Genomic DNA, 16,879 nt, shown 5'->3' with positions numbered 1-16,879 from the left:
TGTCTACTTTCTTGTTTTATGAAGTAGAGGTGAGACTTTTAAAAATAGGATGAAGTGCATTTTCCGTTATTGGTCGTTTGAAGTGAAATTACTATCGTAGGCAAAGGTGAACGTTTTTGGATAAAAAGGATAGTATAGCTTGTTTTCCTTATTAGTAAGAGGCGATATCCCAGAGAGTGCCTAAATTGGATGTGAGTTATTTTTAAATGGGTTTTATTTTCATCACGTCCAAACGAGAGTTTCGACCAGAATAATCCGAAATCAGTTCTCAGGTGCCAGATGAGTTCGGGGGAATTGTGGTTTCTCATTTTTCTCGTATTAGCGTTTTCACATAGTATTTTTTCTGTTGTGAGGCCTTATTTTCACCGTTCCCATTGAATTTATATCTGGACTGCCTGAATTTTGTCAAGAAATTGTAGTTATTTTGAAAACGTGTATATTGTTTCAGCTTTTGCACACACGTGTGTGTGTGTGTATATATTATTATATGTATATGTGTATATATATACATATATAATTTTTTCTATTTTTTACATCTTTATTGTAATTTATTTATTATTCTCCCGACATATTTCTTTTCTAATTAGCTCTCTCTCTCTCTCTCGCTCTCTCTGAGGATAGAATTAAATGGTAACAACGGAAGTGAATTATAAGAGAAAATGGCGTAAAGCCTGGGCAACCTTATCCGAATGAAGTAGGACCCATTAAATTCACAATTATCGAGGCAACATGCTGTGCTGAATTTACAATTATATCACCAGCTCTGAAGTATATGTTCACATCCTTATTTAAAATCGTTCTAAGAATCTGTCGGTGAGAATTCTAGTCATTTATGTCGTAAGGCTTAGTAGCTGCCTATGTTATTGCCAGTGCCGAAGAATTTTAATTATACCCGTTGACCTATTCCAAGGACAATGGCATCCTAGTATCAAATTCGGGACATGCATCTATGTTGGCGAAGAATTTGGATGGTAGGTTCATATAATACGCTTCAGAAAATCTGATTTACATTCAGAGTTTCTATGCAGCCAAAATGAAGCAAGTTTTAGTAATTCTTTATATATTTGCTCATACCAGAAATTTCTGACGCAGTTAAGATCCCATTAGAGCTGAGCAACGCAGCCTTTGCCTCCATCCCTCCTAATTGATCAGAACTGCAAGATGTGCACTTAGCCAAAGGATTTGCCAAATATGGCCCACCCGCGAGAAAACAAAATTGTATAGAGCGAGGCAGAGAGCATCCCACATGTTTCGAAATCTCCTCCTAAGCTGTGACGAAAAAATCGGGAAACGGCGATTTTATCCCGAAAGGAGACCTGTTCGACGTAAATCCCCTGCGCGGTGCAGGAACCTGAATGAAATGCCCCGTGAGGAGCAATCACATACAAACAAATGAACAAAAACAACACTCCCTGATATCTTTAGCTACCGTGAGTATACTACTGTCCGCTTCCCACTGGATCTCCCAAGACAACCTCCCCCAACCCCAGCCTTCTCAGAGGGCCTGTGTTGGGCCGAGCATATTAAACAGGTTTCAAGAGGCAGTCGCACACAAACAAGCGAGCCGCTCACGTTTGCCTAGTTAGCACCATGTTACCTTCATACGCACATGGTTGTGAGAATGCACACAAGTTTACGCTCGCTCGCCCGCCCTCCTCCTCACACACACACACACACACACACACACATGCAAACATATATATATATATATATATATATATATATATATATATATATATATATATATATATATATATATATATATATATATCAGTATATATATATATATGCATATATATATATCATATATATATATATGCATATATATATATATATATATATATATATATATATATATATACAGTATATATATATATGTATATATATATATTGTATATATATATGCGCGTGCACACGTACCGTCTTTAAGATATTATATCACGTAACTGATATATTCCTTTTATAATAAGAGCTCCTTTTCGATCAAAAGTCGTCAAAAACACGATGACGCGCCGCACCAGACAGACGCATTCAGAGAATGTCAAATATTTGGTTTACGAGGAGCTATGGGTGACAATGGCCGCTGTAGGTTTGCGCACAAAGTAATTTTTATTGTTTCAGACGCAAGATGGAGTCAAGATGCAATAGAACTAACGCTTAAGAACAGGAATGCTTAGAATTTACCATTTAAAAAGTCACTTTTAAGGGTGAGACTTTATTGCCGAAGATATCAACAAGAATTTTTGGACAAAAGTCACTTACTGGAGGCGGACGAAGATAGGTATTTCGAGGACTACGTAACCTCTAGAAGCAGCATTTTTAGTTGAATAAGTATTAGTACATCACACGTAGGTGTGATATAAGAGATTTATTTTCATTTAATTTTGGCGGAACTGGTAAAAAGATGACCAGGTTTGTATGTGGGCTGTTTCCTGCAGAGTTATCAGAGAAAAGCGTGATCATCATCGCCTCCAACGCCATTTGATGCTCTTATCATCCACAAATCTCGTCATCCCCAGCCTCCCATCCCTTAGTTCTTGTCCAACTCTTTCGGCGCTCGCAGGGTCCCAGCTGACGTTATCACATTATTGTCTCTGGGGTTGTGCAAAATACATGTCCGACCCATATCATTCTCCTTTTCATATAGATGTCATCACCAGTAAAAGGCTCTTTATTTGTAGATGATTTGGCTCTGTACTGCACAGGATAAGATGCAGTATCTACTAGCAGGTTCATGCAAAGATCCATCGATAAAGTAAGCAAGTGGGCTAATGAGCAAGGATTTCGATTTTCCGAATCAAAAACTGTCGCTGTTCGGTTCTGCAGGCGCCGGACTAAGGAAACCATTCCAACTCTTAGCTTAAATGGAATTATTTTACCTTACTCTACTGAAGTAAAATATTTAAGAATGGTTTGTGATGAAAAGCTCACTTGGAATAATCATATTGACCAGTTAAAAGTGAAAGTGAAGAGATCACTAAATATTTTAAAAGTAGTATCTAAGTTTAATTGGGGGTGCTGATAAGAAATCGTTGTTCAGGCTTTATAAGGCAGTATATTTATCCAAGTTAGACTATGGCTTCCAAGTATAAGACTAAACTTAAGGAATTGGACGTTGTGCATAATATGGGCTAAGGAGCTGCACTGGCACTTTTAGAATTTCACCCACTGAAAGTATTTGTAGACTCCCATCAGCTACCACTGGGCTTAAGGAGGCGTGAGCTAGGCCTGAGATACACCATGCGGCTGAAAAGCTCAAAGGAGAATCCTTCTTTTGAGATCTTAAAAGAATGTGACTCAAGTCTGTTTGGTTCTAGATCTTCAATACCATTTCAAATCAGACGGCTGGGTGAAATGGAGGATGAAAGTATAAAAATGCAGAAGATCCTGCAAGTTAAACATCCTGCTATCCCTCCATGGTTTATTCCAGCAATATAATTATGTCTGCATTAAAGAGACAGAGAAGAAAGATCGTCCGGAAGAAAAAGTCAGAAACAAGTTTTTGGAGCATGATGAGAAGCATATAAATGACAGGAAAATCTATACAGACCGATCAAAATCAGAAGATGGAGTAGGATGTGCAGTGGCGTGTGAGGGGAGGAATCATATATAAAAAAAGTTATCAGATTCCTCATTCATATTCACTGCTGAAGCAACAGCCATGGTTGATGCTTTAAATCTTGCATCTGATAAGAAATTTAAATCCACAGTAATATATAGTGAATCAAGAAGTGTTTTAGAAGCCCTAAGAAGTTTAGCCCTACCCATCCCTTAATTCAAAAGGCTCAGGAATGGCTTTTTTTTATTTTTCTGTTCGCCACAAATCAGTAAAGTTTTGTTGGATTCCTGGGCACACTGGTTTAGAAGGGAACTAACCGACTGATAGTAAAGCAAAGGATGCTGCAAGATGTGATTTCTTAGCTAATAAGGTGCCACATTTGGATATGCGTCCAGTTACCAGACGATACATTCAAACGAAATGGCAGCAGAGATGGAATTCCCCAATTTTATCCACAGATAGGAAGTACAGAAACATTAGAAAAAGTATCGATTTTTGGAGTTCGGGTTTTAATCGTAACTGAAGATTTGAGGTCATCCTAACACGGCTTAAGATTGGCCATGCCCGCTTCACCCATGGCTATATTTTAGAGGGAGCCAGTGCCCCAGTTGGTGCTCACTATGGTGGTCAGTTATCCGTTGAACACATGCTGGTGCGCTGTCCTAAATCTAATCGCCATAGGGCAGAGTACTTACTAACTGGGAAGACTATTTTAGACATTTGAAATGATGACGTTGAGGTAGATAACCTTATGGGTTATCTGAAAGAATCTGGTTCTTTTAATGAGACATGATCTTAGCATATTTAATGAAGATTTTAGTCTTATTTATATTTTATACTAAGTATATATTTTAAATATAAAAGTTTAATATAAATATATTTTTTGTTGGTCGTATTTAATATCACTCTTCATTTTTTACGTTCATATATTAACACTGAATTTTACTACTATGTCATCATTCACCTATTCATTTTCAGTCATATTAATTTATATATTTCACCTTCATTACGGCGCTGAATAATCCTGATGGGTTCCGGCGCTTGGTCCTCAAGACCTGAATTTCATAATCAATCAGTCTACATGCTGAGCTTCCGTAATTTCTCGTATGGTATCATTTCTAACTCGTTCATGCCATCTTACTCATAGTATTCTTCTTAAAGATGTGCGGCCTGAAAGCTCGCACAGAAATAAAAAGTAAATAAAAAAAACGCGTTGTTTCCAAGTGGCTCTTGTGAATTAGGCGCAGTTAAGAGGCGAGCACCACGATAGCATTGATAACCTTTTTAGAAGGGCACCGCGTTTTTGATCATAGGAATCTCCTCTTGCAAAAACTGACGCAACTTCATTTTCGTCGCGTCGGCAGTGTAATGATGATGTGAGGATGTCAGGCATGAATATAAATTCAAGCTGGAAAGTGTTCAAGGATGTTTTTCTGTGCCGTTGGGAAGTTGAATCTTTTGAAGTGTTTGATAAGAGGGTGATTGGAAGAGGTTTATTTCATCATTAGACCCGACTCAGATGAAGTCTCAGATGAAATTTACGACCGTAGAATAAAATTCGTCTTAATTTTATGAACCAGTTACGCTATTTATTTACTCGTTGCTTGAGTGGCTAGTGATGATTCCACATTCTAGGTGTAGTTACAAATTATAGAGCAAAAAATTTTTCCTTTTTCTTCATATTCTTTTTTGGGCTTTGACCTTGAGTAACTCTGACAGTCTTCATAGAAAAACAACGAAATGTGAACGACAATGGGGTTACTCACAGGAGAACGAACTCTCCTGATGCTCCTGCGGCATAGCAGTACCCCTTCACACGAGCTTTAAAAAAAAAATGTAAAAAAGCCCTGGTTTCCGGCGGAAACCCTTTTAGATTTTTTTCACAATCATTTGAACTGAACTTGAGTGCACTTGTGTCAGACGATTTCCATTTTTTCAAAAGTTGTATCATTAACAACAATAGTGGAAAAAAAGATAACCTTTGTTTTAGTGATTCTTTCGTATAGTTGTTTTACATGTCCCTAGGTTTCAGGGATATACTAATCCCATTCTTGGAAGAAGTTTGATTATTCTCATATATAATAAATTTTCCCCTTCCCTTTTTTGCGCAAAGACATTGCTTAATGAATCTTGTCATACGGAAATCCGCTTTCTCAGGTAAACCGTTGGGAAGGTTAGGTTAGTTTTCACCCCTTTATCCCAAGTCTACTACCCTCTTCCTAAACCTCTTTAAAAACACACACTTACACTTACACACAACAAACAAACAGACGAAATGAAATGTCCCATTCTGGTTCCGCAGTATTGTTAGGCATAGGGAGGGCTTGGGGTTGTTATTGGGTTAACGCCAAATCCGTTATATTTACACGAAAATATATCTGGAAAGTTTATTTTGCATAAGTGTGTGATGCTTTAAAGATTCCTTTTTGTTTTCTGAAAAGAAAACGATTGTCTGTCCGTCTGCACTTTTTTCTGTCCGCCCTCAGATCTTAAAAACTACTGAGGCTAGAGGGCTGCAAATTGGTATGTTGATCATTCACCCTCCAGTCATCAAACATTCCAAATTGCAGCCCTCTAGCCTCAGTAGTTTTTATTTTATTTAAGGGTAAAGTTAGCCATAATCGTGCGTCTGGCAACGATATAGGCCAGGCCATCACTGGGCCGTGGTTAAAGTTTCATGGGCCGCGGCTCATACACCATTATACCGAGACCAACGAAAGATCGATCTATTTTCGGTGGCCTTGATTATACGCTGTACAGAACACTCGATTGCGCCAAAGTTTCTTCGGCGCATTTTTTACTTGGTTTTTATTAGTGAACAAGTAAGTTTTACACTGTTTGTTTCCAAGACCAATGATAAAACGGTCTGAAGATTTGAAATATTTTAGCATTAGGTGTGTTGTTATGGTAACAATCAGAAGGCTGAATTATCAAGCTAAAGCTCCTTACTGCATTCCAAAAACTAAAAAGTTGAAAAAAAGGCATAAAAGTAAAGGAAGAGAGAAAATAGAATATATCTTATGTTTCGGGTATGGCGCACCTTTTACATATATTACTTAGTAGTCAGGTTGCACCTTTTCCATATATTACTTAGTAGTCAGGTTATAACTTGAATGACCCGGATTAACCCGTGGATTAATGCAGACGGCGCGAGGCCGTAAAACGGGAACAGATAACCTTTTTTGCCAAGGTCACAGGTAATTGAGAATAATTCTGTACCTAGGAGAACATCATCCACGTCCTGCAGTTGGCTTCCTAGTATAGAGACCACTTTTGGAAAAGAAATTATGATTCCTGTCGGCGGAGCAAAAGAGAATTCCTCGAGCGTTTGTTTTCCATATGGGTCGAAACGTCTACGTGGCTATGCGTGTCCTGTCTTTAATGTATGTTTGTATATAGCATTAATTGTAGTCTCGTGGGCCTGTGCAATCACAATATGTATATTCATGAGCTTGTGTGGTAACGTGTTCTGATAAACGTATCATATGCACCGTACCTATGTTTTGCTGGTCGAGTGTTCTCGACGAGCTGCGCATTCTCGCATGGTCCTCTTTTTTTTTCTCATATACGTAGAAGGCTTGAATTTTCAGAATTCCATTGTGTTAGCTGTAATTAATTCGGGGTCGTTAAAGACTTAATCTCAATGTTTTCGTTGGATATTGCAAAATTTACAAAGGAATAGCTTTGAGCTTTATGTTTATGGTGCACTTTAACACGTCCATTCATACATACACACACACACACACGAGCGCGCGCTCACACACACATATGTATGTGTGTGCGTGTGTGTGTGTATGTATATATATTATACACACATATACATAAACATTTATATATGTATATATTATATATATACATATAAACATACATAAACATTTACATATGTATATGTAATATATATATACATATATATATATGTATACATACATATATATATATATATATATATATATATATATATATATATATATATACATATATATATACATATATATATATGTATACATATATATATATATATATATATATATATATATATATATATATATATATATATATATATATATATATATATATATATATATATATATATATATATATATATAGCAAGGATATAGGAAATGAACCTTTAGCGAATGTCACACCATAAAGGACAGCAAGAGCGCTCTTATTTCTAATACCTGGCATTCCCATATATAAGGGAACAGAAATGTGACTGCTGTTAGCCTTAGGATAAGAGGCTGGATTGCTATTTCGGGGCCATATCCTTTCACCATGGGTTCCACAACCCTTCATGTAAGCAGTCCTCTGGATTGGGATATAGTGCCCACGTCACCAACCCTTTAGCACTTTTACAGCAGTAATTTATAAGATGTGTATTTTATAAATACCACTGTGATATCCGTCTTTTATTAATGGTATGAGTGGTTGCCTTTGGCCTCAGTAGAAAGAGGGTTCTCTGTCATTTAGGTGCCATTTCCCACTGTCGGTGGGTTCGCAATATCACACTTCATTACATTAATATCCCAAGTTATTCGATTCCGCACCTGACATACAAATGGAGAAACACTAACGACCGAGGCTGGATTCGAACCCCCACCCCCACCTCATTCTTACATATTAGTTGCGGGTTCTAATTTTGCAGTGGCGTCATTCTTCATTTATTTCTTCATTTGGGTCTTCGGTTTTGAAGTGACAAGCTCATCCAGAAAGTGTGAATAAATCGAAAAGTTAAAAGGCCGTTGTGGCTATTACAGATTCATAAATATTAGGCAAAAAGAAATCGGTTTATCATATATACATATGCATATACATATACATATACATATACATATTCAACATCCTCACTTCATGTCCACAGAGTTGAGTAGACTCAGCGATGCAATCATACATCTAAGTCTTTATTCAAAAAACTTTTGACTTCCACGTAGTACCACTTGCTGCCACTGCTACTGCAGTTGAAGTAGGTGGTCCTACGTGGAAAGGTCGAGGGTTAGGGATGCCCATGCCCTGTTTCCACAGGTACTGGAATACGGAGAATTGGGACCCCATAGTGAGAAAGAATGCCCTTTGGATATAGGGTGAACCACGGGCCTAGAGACCAGCTTAGTCAGTTTTTCTAATGAAACTGAGTGATAATGACAAAGTTTGAAAATTTTAAAAGAAGAGAAAGTTGAAGGGAAGAATTATTGTGAGAATGATAATGAAGGGAAATTGAAAGATTTAACTTTGATAGTTAGTATGGATGGTGGAAAGATAGGGGTGGTTGATTCATTAAAGTATTCGACAGTAAATGTAACGGGTAAATGTAGGATGAAGGCAGAAAAGGAAGTCGACCTCTGGAAAGAATTGAAGCGTGTTTGGAATAAACTTGGACGCATAGATGACTTATTGAGGTTAATGAACTCTGTGGACGTGAAGTGAGGATGTTGAATACAAGCAAAAGGAAAAGGTAAAAGCTGCTAAACCGATTGATTGAGAAAGTTGAACGTTGAAATAAGTAAGAGTTGTCAGAGTCAATGGAAGCTAGGAAGCTGGAACAATGAATTTTTGTATGAAAGGCGCTAGCTTGTAAAAACGTTAATTCAGAAGCGTTCGAAAAAAAGAAAGAAAGGGAAACAGGAAAAGTGTTACCTTGATGGTATGTAAATTATATCCCGAAAGCGCAGTTTATATAGTGGGCATGCAGCAACACACCACTAACAAGTCTTCTGCGTTGTGGAAATTTTGCGCAAAGGGTGTTCATCCTAGCTTCAAAAATTAGCTGGTAAATGTACATCAGACTTGTTGTTTATGATTTTATTTTTTAGCCGTTCATGGTGACGAAGTGATCGTTTACATAAAGTTAGTAACTGAAAGAGCAAAATTCCAGTCATTTGAAGTATAAAATATTCCTGGGTTCTTTGTTGTTTATCAATCTAGACGTTTCAGAAAACACAGTTCTACTCTTAGCAGAGGGATGCAAGTGAGGATTTATGTAGACATGATTTACGGGGCATGAAACATTAGCTGGTCAATCTGCTGACAGATACTGGGACTAGTAGAAATGATTATGTCGAGGTCCCATAGCATCCTGGTGATTCTTGGGGTCGGTGTGTGAACATGAAGGAATTAAATGTGGGTAAAGTAAAATTGGGCGTTCATCTTACTGCAGATTAATTTTTTTAACTGTCAAAAGGTCTCGAGAATGCAGAGACTTCCAGGGTTCCTTCCACAATCGAAAACTTCAGAGCCTGCTTCTAGTACCTAGTTGTAGATTACGCGCATCAACGTAATATTTTAACGGCAGATAACCAATCATAAAGGCAAGTCAAAGCGCTCGCGATATACTCGGCACAATATGGTTCACTCTCTCACTGGCAGAATGAGAAATGGATTCAAATCTCCCTCCTACATTCTGTCTCTCTTTCTCTCTGTCGAGACATGAAGTCGAAAGGCGTTGTTTTTTGAAATTTTGATTCGCTCTCTATCACTCTCTTTTTTTTCCGTGGTCCAGTAACTGCCGTTTAAATATGTCACTTGTTTACATTCCCGGAAACGGTTCATGTTTAGATAAGATTATCAGAGTTAACGTCGCAATAAATTTCGTAGGCGTTCATTTCCTTGATATTTCAACACAAGTTAAGTGCTCCGATGTCGAGTCGTAAACCTTCATTTATGTAGATTTGGTATTTGCATCAAGAGCTTTATTAATGCACTTGCCATATCACGCAATAGACCAGAATCGAGAGTCGATTTGTTTGAAAAACCGCGGATGTTTACTTGAGGCCTTCATTTGTCATGAGTAGTTTTCTTTCTTACGCCACTTTTTTCTCGTTTTTGGCAAATAAGATAAAGGAAATCAGAAGATAGTGCCTTATGAAGAGCGCAATATTTTTTTCCCCGGGGAGATCCTTCTTGTCTTCCTATTAACACCCGGATCTCGGCATCAATGGTTAAAACACGAGTGGAAGGTATGCATTCATACTTTTTTGTCTCCATATATCTGATTTTTTAAAGACATGCCATATTTCGCTAGTTTGAGGAAACTATGCCATAGTTTTCGAGACCATCTAAAGAGTAAACCATCTGGTTTGCCATTATTGTCGAAGAGATTGTGAAGCTCCAAGGAGAATAATCCGAATCTGGGAAGTCTCCTTTATTTTGTTTTGTTTATTTCAGTTTCCCGTTTTAATCTTTATTTTTTACTGTACTCACCTATATATTGGAATGTAGTTCCATTATAGAATTATTATAGCCGTGATAAAAGCCATTGGGTAGTAGCTGAAACTGCAGACGAGGCTGAATATGGGGTAGCACAGAAGTGATTTTTGCTCTTGAAGATAGGAAAAAATATAGGAAACTAAGAAAGTCTTCTCGCAAAGTAGTGGATGCCACATGAGTACTAGCATTCAATGAAAAAAAAGAAAGAATGAAAAAAAAAAATATATAAAAATATATATATATATATATATATATATATATATATATATATATATATATATATATATATATATAGAGAAGAGAGAGAGAGAGAGAGAGAGAGAGAGAGAGAGAGAGAGAGAGAGAGAGAAATATTACTTCGACAATGAGTTTGGAATTTTTTAATGTTTCGGACGTTTCAAGTCTCATTATTAGTGCAGACTGAACAAAATAATGGTTGTTGGCTGGTTTAGACTAAGCCAGTCTTGTGTCAGCACAAGCCCTTGCTAGAGGGTGCCCTGTAAATTTGATAAAGTATCAAAGGAGATATAAGGCCTGATGTAGGCTTCTAGACAATTTCCAGCCAACAGAGACAGTGAAAAGGCTATGTTTATACAAACAGAGGGTTGGATGTTTATTGAGAGTTTTTCCCCCTTTATGTAAAGGGTATTTCATAGAAGAGTTGCCCAAATTGGTCTCGTAGTCAGTAATCTAACTTCTAGGGACAAAAAAGTCTCCTGGGAGGCATAGTCAAGTTGACCTCAGTAGTAGCTTTTAATAGCGTTACCTTAAAAATTATATGAGAAGTGTCTCAACAACCGAGTCCTTGTCATCCAATATACGAGGCTTTGTGCAACCCACAGTCTTTAGTGTGACGAGTGTGACCATATATAAGAGTGGCTCATAGGAGTTCAGCTGGAGTTCACCCTTTCCCTTGGGGTACATTTGAAACGTAACCTAAACCATTAACGCTGACTTGTGCAGAGGGTATGCTTACTACCATCCTGGTAGCATCTGCCGTTTAGGGGGTGCATTTCCTTCCCCAAGGGATTCACAAACTCCATTGGGTGCTGCTCTGCCTTGGAATGTTGTGCATTGGAATCCCAAAGCCATTAGTACTTGCTAAGGGAGCAGATACCCAGTAATATAACTTGTTACCACTATGATACCGGTCAAATTGAATTAACGGGCCTGGCAAAAATAGACAGTTAATATTTTCCAGCTACCGTTCCATAACCTGAAAGAAAACACCACTGATAACACCCACTGTGTTACTCCTTTCTACATGTGAACCGTAGAAATCAGCAATCCTCGCATTTTACAGTTTGGAGAGACTTGCTTTTTTCCTCTATTGCAAATTATATATATATATATATATACACACACACACACACACACATATATATATATATATATATATATATATATATATATATATATATATATATATATATATATATATATATATATATATATATATATATATAGAGAGAGAGAGAGAGAGAGAGAGAGAGAGAGAGAGAGAAGAATATTCATGGCTTAAGATTTCAAACTCCATCTGGAAAATTGTTGTTTCTGATCGTTTCTAAACAAAAGAATAAAGATCTGCCTTGTATTTGTGTATGGATTACTTTGTACGGACGAAACAAAATTAACAATCACTTGTTTAAAAAAAACTCCACCCCAGTTCTCTGCTCCGTGTTTTACAAGTGAGATCGGTACTTATAAAACATTCCTTTCAACCGAGCATTCTTTTGGCGCTCGCTTATTCCCACTTTTATCGGATGCTCCACTCCATTTCGTGCTACCGAGATGAGGGTCTATGTCAGTCAGTAGCTGAAACACAGCAGCTTCAGAGGAGCCGCCAAGGGGCCGTAAATTTTTGACGCGGAAGAAATACTTGGAGGGGTCGGGCTGCCATGCCCGAATTTGGTACGACCTCGAAAAAAATTCTAAGAAAAAAAAAATGGACTCTTTGCATTCATGCTTTTACGAGGGGTTTTATTGTTGTTGTTGTTGTTGATGATGCTTTTCTATTAAATGTTTTTGGTCCCGTCGCACCTTTTCCTACCGTTACTGTTGCCAGGAGGCTGATGATGCTGTTCTTATTATGCCTTTTTCAGACTTCATGACTTTCTTCCGCTTCCCATCCTCCATTTCATTTCTCTTGATTTTATTTTTATTGTTGTTTCGGTTTGAATCTAAATGGTTTCCTCCTCCTCTCTTGCTATGCTTCATAATATTTCTTTTTCAATTGAAAATATATCATTCTAGCTTAATCTTCGGCGAGTATAAAAGCTAAAAACATAAGAATTCTTCCGGTTCTGGTATAAGAAACTTGTTAATGGTGTTGGAGACTCTCTCTCTCTCTCTCTCTCTCTCTCTCTCTCTCTCTCTCTCTCTCTCTCTCTCTCTCACGTCAAAAGACCAGATGTAGTTCTCTCTCTCTCTCTCTCTCTCTCTCTCTCTCTCTCTCTCTCTCTCTCTCACGTCAAAAGACCATATGTAGTTCTCTCTCTCTCTCTCTCTCTCTCTCTCTCTCTCTCTCTCTCTCTCTCTCTCTCTCTCTCTCATGTCAAAAGACCAGCTACATCTAAGCTCTCTCTCTCAAACAGATTTTCTTTGATATCAGGAATCGTGACCGTTATGGTATAATATTTCGAAAATAATTGCAGATTCATTAGAGAGAGAGAGAGACATTAGAGAGAGAGAGAGAGAGAGAGAGAGAGAGAGAGAGAGAGAGAGAGAGAGAGAGAGAGAGAGAGAGAGCGACAGAAAGACTAAGTAAGCACTGACTTATCAGCAGATAATAAGGTTGTTCACATAAGATCGTATACACAAACACACATGTTACACACATCGATTTATAAAAAATAAAACTATATATACATCGCACCGCGCAATCTTATGATGCTTAGTAAATTCTTCGAAAGACAAACTATAATCTCCTGAAGGTCTGTATTCCACAACACTATTTTATATATATATATATATATATATATATAATATATATATATATATATATATATATATATATATATATATATATATATATATATATATATATATATATATATATATGTGAGGAACGGAGAGAAAATTTTTAAGGGATTAATAATCTAACAGCTTCAGCGAAGCGAAAATAAATAAATGCAATAAATAAATGAATAGAAGTATAAAAAAAGTCAAGTGACAACATACTTAGATTTAACTCTCTAACGCTTAAATTTTCAATTATATATTTCAGATTGCTGTGTCAAGCTCTTGTTTGCCGCTTGTTGAATGAAATCTTGATAAAACAGTGTTTATTATGTTTATCCTCAGTTTTCTACCTAACCTTCTGATATCTTTAAATCACGAATAAGTGTATTTCAAAAGCCTCCGGTAGGTTTTATTTTGTAATTATCCAGCTCTACTCTTTTATGGTTCCTACTGTAGTTTAGGTGGAACAGGATACGCCACCCCTAAGCAGTGACACGAGGTTTCAAGGAATTTTGCCGAGTAACAGCTCGGAATGGGTTCAATATCTTTCCAATTTATCCTTTGCCATTCTTGAGCAAGTCGAATTAAACGCCGGTATTACATCTTTGTCGGAAATCCTCCATTTAGTTCGATCCATTTTAATTTACAAGTGGGCATTATACATACCTTAATCCACAAAATTTGACCGTGCGTTTTCAGATTTAAAATACCACCGTGGGCCAATTGGACACTGTGGTCTTGGCGGCTGACCCTTGAAGCCATTTCTTTTATCCCTCTTACACCTGTTGAAGAGATTCGATACTTTAGATGACTGGCGAAGATGCAACCGTTAGTGCCACTCCTATTTATGTAAGTTAAGTCAGAGATTGAGAGATTTTTGTCATTTCATGCTTCATCATATAACTAAAAAAATTTTTTTAAAGAGTTTATGCATTAATGAGAGATTTTAAGCTCCCCTTGCGGACAAGTCAGTTCTTATGTGGTGTTGCCTAGTCCTCATTCCTTTCTTCCACTGTTTTAAACGTGTGTCCAAAATTATGCTATGAGATGATGGATGTTTTTAGATGTCGCCTCCTTAGGTCATTATGCACGCTGTCTCTGTCCTGCTTGAATTTAGTATCTCACTGCTTGATGGTGGAACAGGAAGTAGGGTCTTCACCAACTTTGGATCATACCATTCTACTAAAAATCACGAATGGGACTTTGCACAGAAAAGGTAAACAACAAGTTTTTTGCTTATAGTCATGTTGTAGAATTCACTGACAGACCTGAAAAAACAAGAGATAAATTACATTTTTCTGAGCGAAGCTAAAATGAAATCTTGTATAAATTAAAGTTGCGTACCCGTAATTCATTTGAGATGGTCAAACTGGCAGGTAACAATACATCAAAGTAACCCCTTTAAAAACCTAAGGAGTCGTTTTCTGTGGGAGGGAGTATAGAGGCAATTTTTATGATTAACAATAACAGATTGTGTTCCTACCCTGTCCCTCTCTTGTTAATGTTTAATTGTGACTTAATGTATCATAGTGTTATGATTATGTACTTTTTTGATGTACCATACCGTTCTCAGATAACTATCGTGAAATCTTTCATTATTATTCAATACCACCTTTGCAACGAATTCTAAATTCCACATTATGAGACGAATACTGAAACTTATTATATCCACAAGTGGCATATTTAAATGAATAAGCATTGCATATCTGTGATGTACCTTGTTGCCATCCCCACAGTGTTTGTTTCTTCTTTTATCTCTTTGAAATGGACTGAAATTGAAATACTTCACTTTTTTACCTTATAAATTGCATTGGCTGTACAAACTTACAGTCATAGTAAAATAGTTTAGAATAAGTGTTTGAGAAGCTGCTCTTTAAGAGTCTTTGTAGGTTTATTGAAGATTATAACTTGCTACCTGCAGTACAGTTCGGGTTTCGTAAAGGCCTTGGTACTCATTGCTCATGTCAATATCTGCCATCTTGCAGAGTGCTCTAGATTTTAGTGCAGCATTTGCCCATGTGAATCATGCAGCGCTTATCCATAAGCCAAGATTATTGGGAATTGATGGCTCATATATAAATCTTGTAAATGAAGTTTTGATAGGCAGAACCCTAAAGGTCTGAGTTATAATAGCCAGCATAGTAGGATCAATAATGTTGTTACAGGTATTCCTCAAGGTAGTGTTCTGTGACCTTTGCTATTTATTATCTATACTAGTGACATGGGGCAAGGTTTGGAGGATAAACTGATTGCATACGCCGATGATGCTGTTGTTCCTTCTCCGCTCCTTAGGTCTGCGGTTGCAGAATCCTTGATTAAAGATTTGGCACGTATTCACGAGTCGGATAGGCTTTGGGGTATGAAGCCCAACTCTTCTAAAACTCATAGTAAGACAGTCGATCCAGAACGCTTTTACCTTTGCATCCTGATTTACATTTAAATGGTATGGGTTTAAATGTCGGTGAATCTTTTAAGATCTCTGGTGTAACTTTTGATAAGAAATTAACTGTCGGGAAGCATATACAAAAATATTGCTTCCTGTTTCTCGAAAAGTTGGTATCTTGAGGAAAGGTTTTCGAATGTTTCGGGATGAAGCTATTATAACTAGGTGTTTTAACTTTTTCTTCTTATTCGTTTGGAGTATTTTTTCCCCGTTTGACTCTCTCTCTCTCTCTCTCTCTCTCTCTCTCTCTCTCTCTCTCTCTCTCTCTCTCTCTCTCTCTCCACCAACCTTTTTCCTCGGGGACATACGTGCATAACTTGAATGGGGAATATTTACTGACAATGGGCTTATTTGACTTTATTTAGTTAACAGCGAGAAAGGCTTTAGAATTCCCTTATTTATTACATGTCCATAAGAAAAGGGTGAGGAAGGAGCGCCAAGGGGCGAAAATCAAGAACAGGTTAATACTAGTAAGACCACAATACCCATTTCCCCTTCAAAGAAAAGGTGGCAGGATTTTGAAAACGGGGATTGTGAGGGCATTTTGCAGCTTAGCTGTAGCATGGTCGTTGAACCAAAAGATCTGTGGGGTGAATGTGGTCTGTGGAGACATTCGGTAAAACTAAAATCAAACGCATATATTGTGACCATTTGCAAAATGTAATCATTCTAATTAGATATAAAACAATAAAATGTAAAATAATAAAACGATG

The 16,879-nt window shown here is 37.2% G+C and overlaps 1 long non-coding RNA gene across 1 annotated transcript in view; it reads left to right on the top strand.

Moving 5' to 3' along the window:
- The window catches only part of LOC136826620 (uncharacterized), a 356,833-nt gene that overhangs the window by 71,892 nt on the left and 268,062 nt on the right, over positions 1-16,879 (top strand). The gene's annotated exons all lie outside the window — the stretch shown is intronic.

The sequence above is a fragment of the Macrobrachium rosenbergii genome, chromosome 41, assembly GCF_040412425.1.
Source record: "Macrobrachium rosenbergii isolate ZJJX-2024 chromosome 41, ASM4041242v1, whole genome shotgun sequence".
NCBI classification, from domain to species: domain Eukaryota; kingdom Metazoa; phylum Arthropoda; class Malacostraca; order Decapoda; family Palaemonidae; genus Macrobrachium; species Macrobrachium rosenbergii.
This window is presented reverse-complemented; position numbering and strand designations above follow the sequence as displayed.